General features: G+C 39.9%; 1 pseudogene; it reads left to right on the forward strand.

Moving 5' to 3' along the window:
• The first annotated feature begins 1,584 nt into the window (after positions 1 to 1,584).
• On the forward strand, positions 1,585 to 3,416 carry LOC104609689 (polygalacturonase-like; annotated as a pseudogene).
• The last annotated feature ends 5,200 nt before the right edge of the window (positions 3,417 to 8,616 follow it).

The raw sequence follows: 8,616 nt of genomic DNA on the forward strand, positions 1-8,616 counted from the left end.
AGTAGATGATTCTCACCCTAAGAGGAAAAAAGTATGAATAGGGTTTTAGAATTTAATGGGAAAGATGAATGCGGTACAAACATTACGCAATTGAAGAACTTGCCTTTGTCGACTCCTCAGAATTACTTGTTGCCTTCTCAGAATGACTCCTTGACTTCTCTGCTCAATTACAGACCTCTCAATACTGTTTAAATACAACTTTGAGATCGACTGAATCTCTATTAATCACTGGCAATACTCAACTTTGGTAACTTTCCGTTGTTGTGTGGGAGACGAAGTTGAGAAGAGGAGTCGTTCCTCCCTCAAAGACGAAACAGAAAAGTGGCGCTCACTTACCACGTTTTGGAGGGAAAGTTGTTATTCAGCCGGTTCAAGAATAACTCATGATCGGTCGGTTCAATGCAAAACCACCCGCTTAATTAATTGAACCGCCGCCCTCTATCCACTGATGGCGGTTATGCTAAAATCGCCAGCATATATGGGTCTATGCTGGTGTTTTTTAACACCGCCGGCTTAGTCAATATTTCTTGTAGTGACACCAGATATCATAGCCTACATGCAGAACAACCTAACTCATAAACCAAGTTCTTATACCAAAAATTTGGTCTGCATTGACTGTAATTCCAAGATTTTCCATATTACAAAACCAGGACAGTTTGTGCATTCAGCAGGGTAATATAAACTAATTGAGACATACATCCAAAGCACAAATTAAAACCAAATCATAAAAATTAAGGTAGGTAAAACACACAACCTATGATATACAAGTCTATTTAATTTTTCTACTGCAAATATGATCCAACCTAAAGGGCCACAAAGTACAGAAAGTACAGTCCTGAGTGAGAGAGAGAGAGAGAGAGAATCCATAAAGTCAACATAAAGAATAAGGGAAAGAATTAGCTAGATTGGCCCAAGTGTTACGTGTAAGACCAACCTTTTAAAGTTTTAATGGAGGGTCATCAGTTGTTCACGGCTGCAAACCCACCATTTTGATTAGCTCAACCATGTTACTGGTCTACTCCAACAGTGAGCTAGTTAGCTTAAGTGCCGAAATAAACATAGAAATCAAACAGTTCCCATCTTCCTGATCATCATGTCTCATGGCACACTAGCAGAGAGCAAAACAAGAAAAGTTCTCACTTCAAAGAAAAACAGTACTGGGCTGTTATTGACCTGATAAAGTCAAAACTTTGAAATCTCTCCAAAGTTCAAACTATTTCTTGTAGCAATTAATGTCAAACTGTCAATGTGGGGAAGGTGGTGTCTGTTTGTGGCCAAACCCACTCTCCCGTTTCCGTTTTACTTTCCACATATTATTATGAATATGTGAGTTCTGGAACGGATGGATAAAATGAAGGCCTTGTTCCTTACTGAACAGTTTATCAAGATTTTTTTAGTAAATTAAATTAAATCTGGTTTTCACTTTTCAGCGGTCCTCTCTGCTTTGGATTGGACATTTGGACCCACTTCCTATTCAGATCCTATAAATAGCCCAAACTGCTGTAACTTCTCCCATCCCATCAATTCCCACTTCTCTCTGGTACACTCAGGCCTCCTCATCTCTATCTCTTCCTCTGAGTTAATATGTTGAAGTCCATAACGTTTCCACCGTCACTTGTCTTCGTCTTCTTCTTCTTCTTCTTCTTCTTCTTCTTCTTCTTCTTCTTCTTCTACCCAGCAGCAGCTGCAAGGTATAACGTGGTCAGTTATGGGGCCAAAGCCAATGGCAAAACTGACTCCACCGGCGCATTCCTAAAGGCATGGGCTATGGCCTGTGGCTCCGTCGGTCCGGCCGAGATCTACATGCCACCGGGAAGATATTTACTCAACCAAGCAGTCCGCTTTGGAGGCAAATGCAACAACAATCGTACCATGATACGTATCGACGGGACTCTCCTGGCCCCATCTGACTACCGTGTCCTCGGTAGCTCTGAACGCTGGATTACCTTCCAGGGCGTCAATGGAGTTTTCGTCTATGGAGGGACCCTTGATGGCCAAGGCTCTTCTCTGTGGTCTTGTAAGGCTGCAGGGAAGAGCTGCCCAGTCGGAGCCAGGGTAAGTCAAGTATGAGTTTTGATAATTCCTTTCTGCGTAATTAGATCACTTGATCAAAAACAAAACACAGAATTAATTTTCTTTTCTTTGGTGGATTAATTAACGACAGTTTTTTCCTTGGAAATCAAAACTGATCGTTCCATTATAACAGAAAATTAACCAGTGGAGATCATTAAAGAAATAGGCCTGGCTCAATTATTCAATTAATGCAGACCAAGAGCCATAGAATAGGCCAAGTTAATTTCAACTCTCAAATACATAGATACTGATGATTCTGTTCATCGATCCTCTGCGTGTCTATACTTGCAGTCACTGTCCTTTGTGAACTCAAGAAACATTGTGATCAGTGGATTATCATCGATAAACAGCCAACTGTTCCACATTACTATCGGAGGTTGCCACAATGTTCACGTCCGAGGGGTGACGCTCACGGCGCCCGGCGACAGCCCGAACACCGACGGCATTCATGTAGAATCATCGAGGCGGGTGGCGATTGTGAGCTCAAGCATGAGGACAGGAGATGACTGTATCTCAATCGGCCCTGCTACAAGGAACGTATGGATAGAGAACATTGCATGTGGACCTGGACACGGCATCAGGTGAGTTGCACCTCAGGCTTTGATGTGTTCAACTTTGAGAGAGAGATGGAATGCAAGTTTTGACTGAGTCTATGGGTCTGGTGCTTGGTGCAGCATCGGAAGCCTTGGCTGGTCTCTTAATGAAGCAGGAGTGCAGAACGTGACAGTTAAAACCGTTACTTTTACGGGTACCCAAAATGGGCTGAGGATTAAGACGTGGGGAAGACCCAGCAAAGGATTCGTAAAAGGGGTCCTTTATCAAAATGCCATCATGAAGAATGTCGAAAACCCCATCATAATTGACCAAAATTACTGCCCTCACAACAAAGATTGCCCTGGTCAGGTACGTTATCATAATAAGGGTATTTTTGGCAAACAAATATTTCTTTGGCACCCACTCCACTATGTTAAACATAGTAATTAATGGTTAATTAGTTAAAACTTAAAAGAGGTTCCCTTTCCCTTTCCAATTCCAAATACTGGGCAGTGGGCACTAGCTATTATGGGCTTGGGCCTGGTTCTCACACTATTCAGATTTCTCTCTATCAAATATTCTTGACAGGCTTCAGGAGTAAAAATCAGCAATGTGAGATACAAACACATCCAAGGAACATCAGCTACACAAGTCACAGTGAAATTTGACTGTAGCTCCAAGAATCCGTGTACTGGGATCGCATTAGAAGATGTAAAGCTCAGTTATAATGAAACCAAAAGGCCCAATCATCTTGTGCTAATGTGGGTGGAACAGCTTCCGGTTTGGTTCAACCATCAAGTTGTCTATAGGGAAAATACATATTAATACATAAATACGTATACATACGTAATACGTGTATGTATATATATACATACATATATACATATCATATAAAGGCCGGAGAGTTTGGTCTGTAGCCAACCCCAATATTCATTTCTTTTTTTTTTCAAATTATTCTTTTGTATATTGTATTTCTAGTGATTCAAATAAAAGTATAATAGTTGTATTCTTCTATAGAAATTTTAAATACTAATTACTTACCAAATGGAACTTCATTCTGGAACGTCAATCACAACAAAAGTTTTGGTTGCTGGGCTGATTTATTAAAGTGTAGGGATGAACTTCAACCTGGATTACTATGGCATGTTTGGTCAAGTTGGGATGTTGAGCTGTTTAATGATCCATGCATGGATCCCCCCAATTCAGAGTTCTTCAATTCGCGTGTTTGGAGTTGCACAACCTTGATTACTTGCAAAATGTGTCATCTTCATGTGGCACATTTGGAAAGACAGCTGCAGAATTGCTTTGGAGGGCAGAGAAGTAGATGTTCTTTCGACTATCATCGGTGCAAATGCACAAATTGAAGAATTAATTATAATTATATATTCATATTCAATCCCACCTAAGTTCTACACCTACAAATCAGATATCGCAGCCTGCTTCCACCTCCATTAATTGTTGGTCCAGACCTCAAGCAAATCAGTTGAAAGTGAATTTTGATGGTGCAACCTCTGATTCTTCTTGGAATTGGGATGGTCATCCGCAATCACCATGCTATGGTTTTATTAATTTTGTAGAGCCAAGAGTAGGTTTGTAACATATACATGCTCTGCAGTAGGAGCTAAAGCCCTATCTCTCCTGGAAAGCATCAAATTTGAGGGAGATTGCTGTTTAACTATTGTTTAAGCTATGTCGGAGGACAGTTTAATTCCTCCATGCCAAGTCCGCAAGACTTGGGCAGATTGCTGAGCGATGTGTTCTAATCTTCCTTGGAGTTCTATTGTTTATACCCCTAGATCAGCAAACAAGGTGGCTCACAAGATTGCCCGTCGAACTCTTGTTATCACCTCCATTAGAGGTGTAAAGTGCTTTGTGCCGTGCCGTCCTCCCCGGTGAAAAATTTGGGGGTTGGTCCGGCACGGCTCACAGCCTAGGTCCGTGGGCCGAGCCTTGGGCCAGGTCGGGCTATGCATCGGGTTAAAGCTATTTATTTAAAAAATTTGACAAAAACTTAAAATTTTAATTTTATATGAATTTTGTGTATACAATTGCTTATATATACAATAATTAAATAAATTAGTATAATAAAATAAAAAAATTATTTATTTTATTAATATATTATATATTATTGTATAATTATAAATTATATATAAATAATATATATGAGTCGTGTCAGGCCGAGCTGTGAACTGGGCCGTGCCGGCCCATGGACCTAAAACCCTAAGCCCAGCATGGCCCGCATGATCGTGTCGGGCCTGACAATTCCCGTGGACTATCGTGCCAAACCAAACCGAGTTGGTCCAAGTTCGTACTAGGCCACGGGTGGCACAACCTGATTTACACCTCTAACCTCCATGTATATTCCTTTTTTTTCTTGGAAGATTGTATTGTTGATGATAATATGTTGAGCTCTTAATGAATTCGCTTTTTTAGGCTTCAAAAAAAAATCTAGCATATTATCTATGAAACTAAATTAAATCAGGAGACCTTTATATATTATTAACTAAATAATTGGTTGAAAACACCAAATACTAGGCTTGGCCCTATTATTTGACATAATCACTTAAGTGGGTTGATTCTATCAGCTAGGCCCGACCCATTGCCAGCTCTACTCTTGTTGAGACCCCCCATGGTTTAGTAACGTTCAGTTCAGTCAAGTCTCAAGTTTATAAATTGATTGGGGTTTTTCAAACCATTAGATGAATTGGTCAGAAATTTGAAGATTATGTTCTTGTTTTGAATGTATAAGACATGATCATATTTGATGGAGCACGATCTGGATGCTCCTAGCTGGAAGGCAGTTCGAACGTTGGTGCTTAGTTGGTTCGTCGAACTACAAGAGAAATGATCAAAGAACCCAGAGTGGCTAACCCAGCGAGGTCATTCCAATGCTTAAGTCAGTACTCAGTAGTAAATTGCAAGCTGAAAATCAGTAAGCTTGACAGCTATAATGCACTTAATCGTGCGTACCTGGGTCAAAGGGGCTGATGCCCTTATATAGTTGGGCTGCCATGAGCCTCACGAAACCTCTCCGAGATCCTTGGACCAAGCAGTAGGAGTCCGTTCCGCTCCAAAAGGTGGACAACGTGGTGGCTGATAAGTCTCATCGTGTCCACCTGAATCGAGTGGGATAAGAATAAGACCTACAGTTGCGCGGCATGATCCCGGAAGGCTCGAAGATAACTGGTGATCTTCTAGAATCTGCTACGTGTCACCTCGGCAGATATGGGCATCCGAGGTACCCTGCCCTTGGTGCAATCCGAGATGACTGAGACACCCGAAGTAATCGATCTGCCAAGGTGGTTGGAAGTGCTGGATCATCATCTGGCTGGTAGGTCGCATCCACATGTCCTCTGTTTATCAAGTCGGGCCAAATCATGCCAAATCAATATCCACTGTTATAGGGTGGCACAACTATCCAACCAAGCGGATTTATGGTGCAGAAATGCTTAAGACCCATTAACAAAATACTTCAGATGATATTGGAAAAAGAAAGAAACTACTTTAGGACTTAGAGACATCCATTGCTATATGCTTTAAGTCCTAAAATAGTTTTTTTTTTTTATTGATAACATTAAGCTTTATTAGTGAATAAGATTTGTGAAACTTTAATTACGGAAAGGGGGAGGTAAACTATTTCAACTCTCCAACAATAAAAGGACAAAGAAAGAAGCTAAAAATTAGCCCAAAACAGAGATTCCTTAACCACCCCCTGCTTAACTAACCCATCAGCCATTGAGTTAGCACTTCTTTCAGCCACCTAATCACCCTCTCCAATGGTTTGTGGAGCTACAGCAATGAAAACTATTTTGTTAACGGGTCATGTTTATTTGGGTATATGGTTAGATTAGGGTTTTGATGCTTCAACCCAAATCGGGTTCATGTTTTACTATCCTGGCTTATCGAGTCATGATATCATTAATCTAAAGTCCCTCAATTAAGGGTATAAGTCGGACCAGGTTAGGTCAGGTACAGGTCAATCCTAGCCTATCCGCAAGTTCTGATCCCCAACCTGATCTAGTCAACACTAACCCATTAATCTAAAGTCCCTCAATATCCTAACCCAATCCAACCATCAGTATTTGCTTTTTCGACGTTGTTATTGTTATTTTAATATAAAAGAAAAAAGAAAAAAAAAATAATGCCTCAAATTATTAGAGTTTATTATGAATTATAATAGATCTCCTACTGAAAATCAAATTGTTATTATGAATTATAAATAAGAAACACCCATGCTAACTTGTCATTAGGGTTAGGGCTTAAGAGAAAAAGACAAATATAGATTAATAGTAGGTGATGAGACTATAATAAATATGATCAATAGCAAGGGATCAACCCTAACCTGATTGTCAGCCCAGCCCAATGCAACCCAAGTTGCAGAATTCAAATCCGAACTTAATGGAGAAGTTTTGGATTCAACAGAACTCAAATCCATTCGAGTAAGCATATCTGCATATGCTTAACAACCCTAGTTTCTAAAAGATCATGTCCATTACCTGTTTTTGCTCCGTTCACAAACATATCCTATGCTGGGCAATAAAGTTATGATTCTGTATTCACATGTTCAGTGATATTTGTTCGGTTAGAAACTTGGAATATGTAACAGTTCACATGCTTCAACGAATGCTATTTCATGTATAAATAGAAATTACTGAAATGGGAGACTTCATCTTCATTTTATTAATTCAAGATAATGTCATAGGGTTTCGAGATGACTGATTCTGAATTCAATTTGAAGGTACAGTTCAATATTTCTGGGAATTATGAGCGTTGTGTTTCAGCAAATTCAAATTATAAGCAGAAAAATAGGAGCACTTCAGTGAGACATGGAAGGAAACCAAAAGATAAAGAAGAAAAATACCTCAGGTAATATCATAGCTGAACACTTTGTTTATAATATTCATATTGTTCATTCCCCAAATATAATGAAATTAAAATAAATATATTTGAAGATGGGAAACAACCTTAATCATGTAGATTTTAAGAAACATAGTCCTAGTTACAACCACTAAGAACACTTTATATTTTGCTGAAACTTTATGGAACTTTGGTTACAGTTATGGGAACTGATGTAATTGTATAATTTTGCAAAAGGAGAGAGTTAGAATGTTCAGATTGTTTTACCTGGGATGGGCACTCTAATCCTTAAGTTAGTGAGAGTTTCTTAGAATGCTTTAAGTGATTAGACTATGCGAGAGTTTAATCGCGCATACCTCTTATGGTGGAAATGAGGCCTTCATGTAGGCTTTATATAGGTGTGAGTACTCAGAGACCTTCTTGTAATGGGTCTCAGGTTCTCGCAGAGTCATTTTTGCTAAGTCAGGAGAATAACGACGTCGGTTATGCAATCTGAATAGAAGGCTAAGGTCCGTCTGATTCGCTCTTATGCGTGTAATGCGGGTAAGCCGACCCAATGGTCGACTCATTAATACTTTGGAGAACTCGGACTGACAACGGATCTATGTGACGAGTCAGCGAGCATGCCTTATAGGTCGCCAATAGTACTTACCATAGCTTGGTCATTCTCCGAGGTAGGTCACTTCTTGCCCGGAACTTTTTAAGGTCGACCGGGCCGAGGTAATCTAGGTCGGCCTAGGCGAACTGCTAACAGCCGACTTGCCGAAGTGATCCACCTACTTAGTGTTAAGATATCACTTGAAAGCCACGTGTTTTGATGTCATTCAAATGACCAAATTACCCCTCATCATTTTCAAACACCAACATGCATTTAACAGACATGCAAATAAGGAGGTTTTATTAGAACACCCTAAATATGGAATCAGTTCTCTGCTAACAACACAATAGGGATCAAGTCTTGCCATTGTAAACCACTTTCTTATCTCAGTTGTCATTTTCTTCTCAGAATCGCACTCAAATTCAGATTGTAAAGCCAAGCTGTTAGAAAACATAGATGAAAAGCACAAGTGGAGGTCAGGTTACGACGTTAGCTCTCCATTCTGTTAGCCCTCGATACCAAATTCAGTGCTTTTCATTTTTCTTCTCCGTTCC

This window comes from Nelumbo nucifera, chromosome 1 (genome assembly GCF_055504915.1).
Source record: "Nelumbo nucifera cultivar China Antique chromosome 1, China Antique-T2T, whole genome shotgun sequence".
Taxonomy (NCBI): Eukaryota; Viridiplantae; Streptophyta; class Magnoliopsida; order Proteales; family Nelumbonaceae; genus Nelumbo; species Nelumbo nucifera.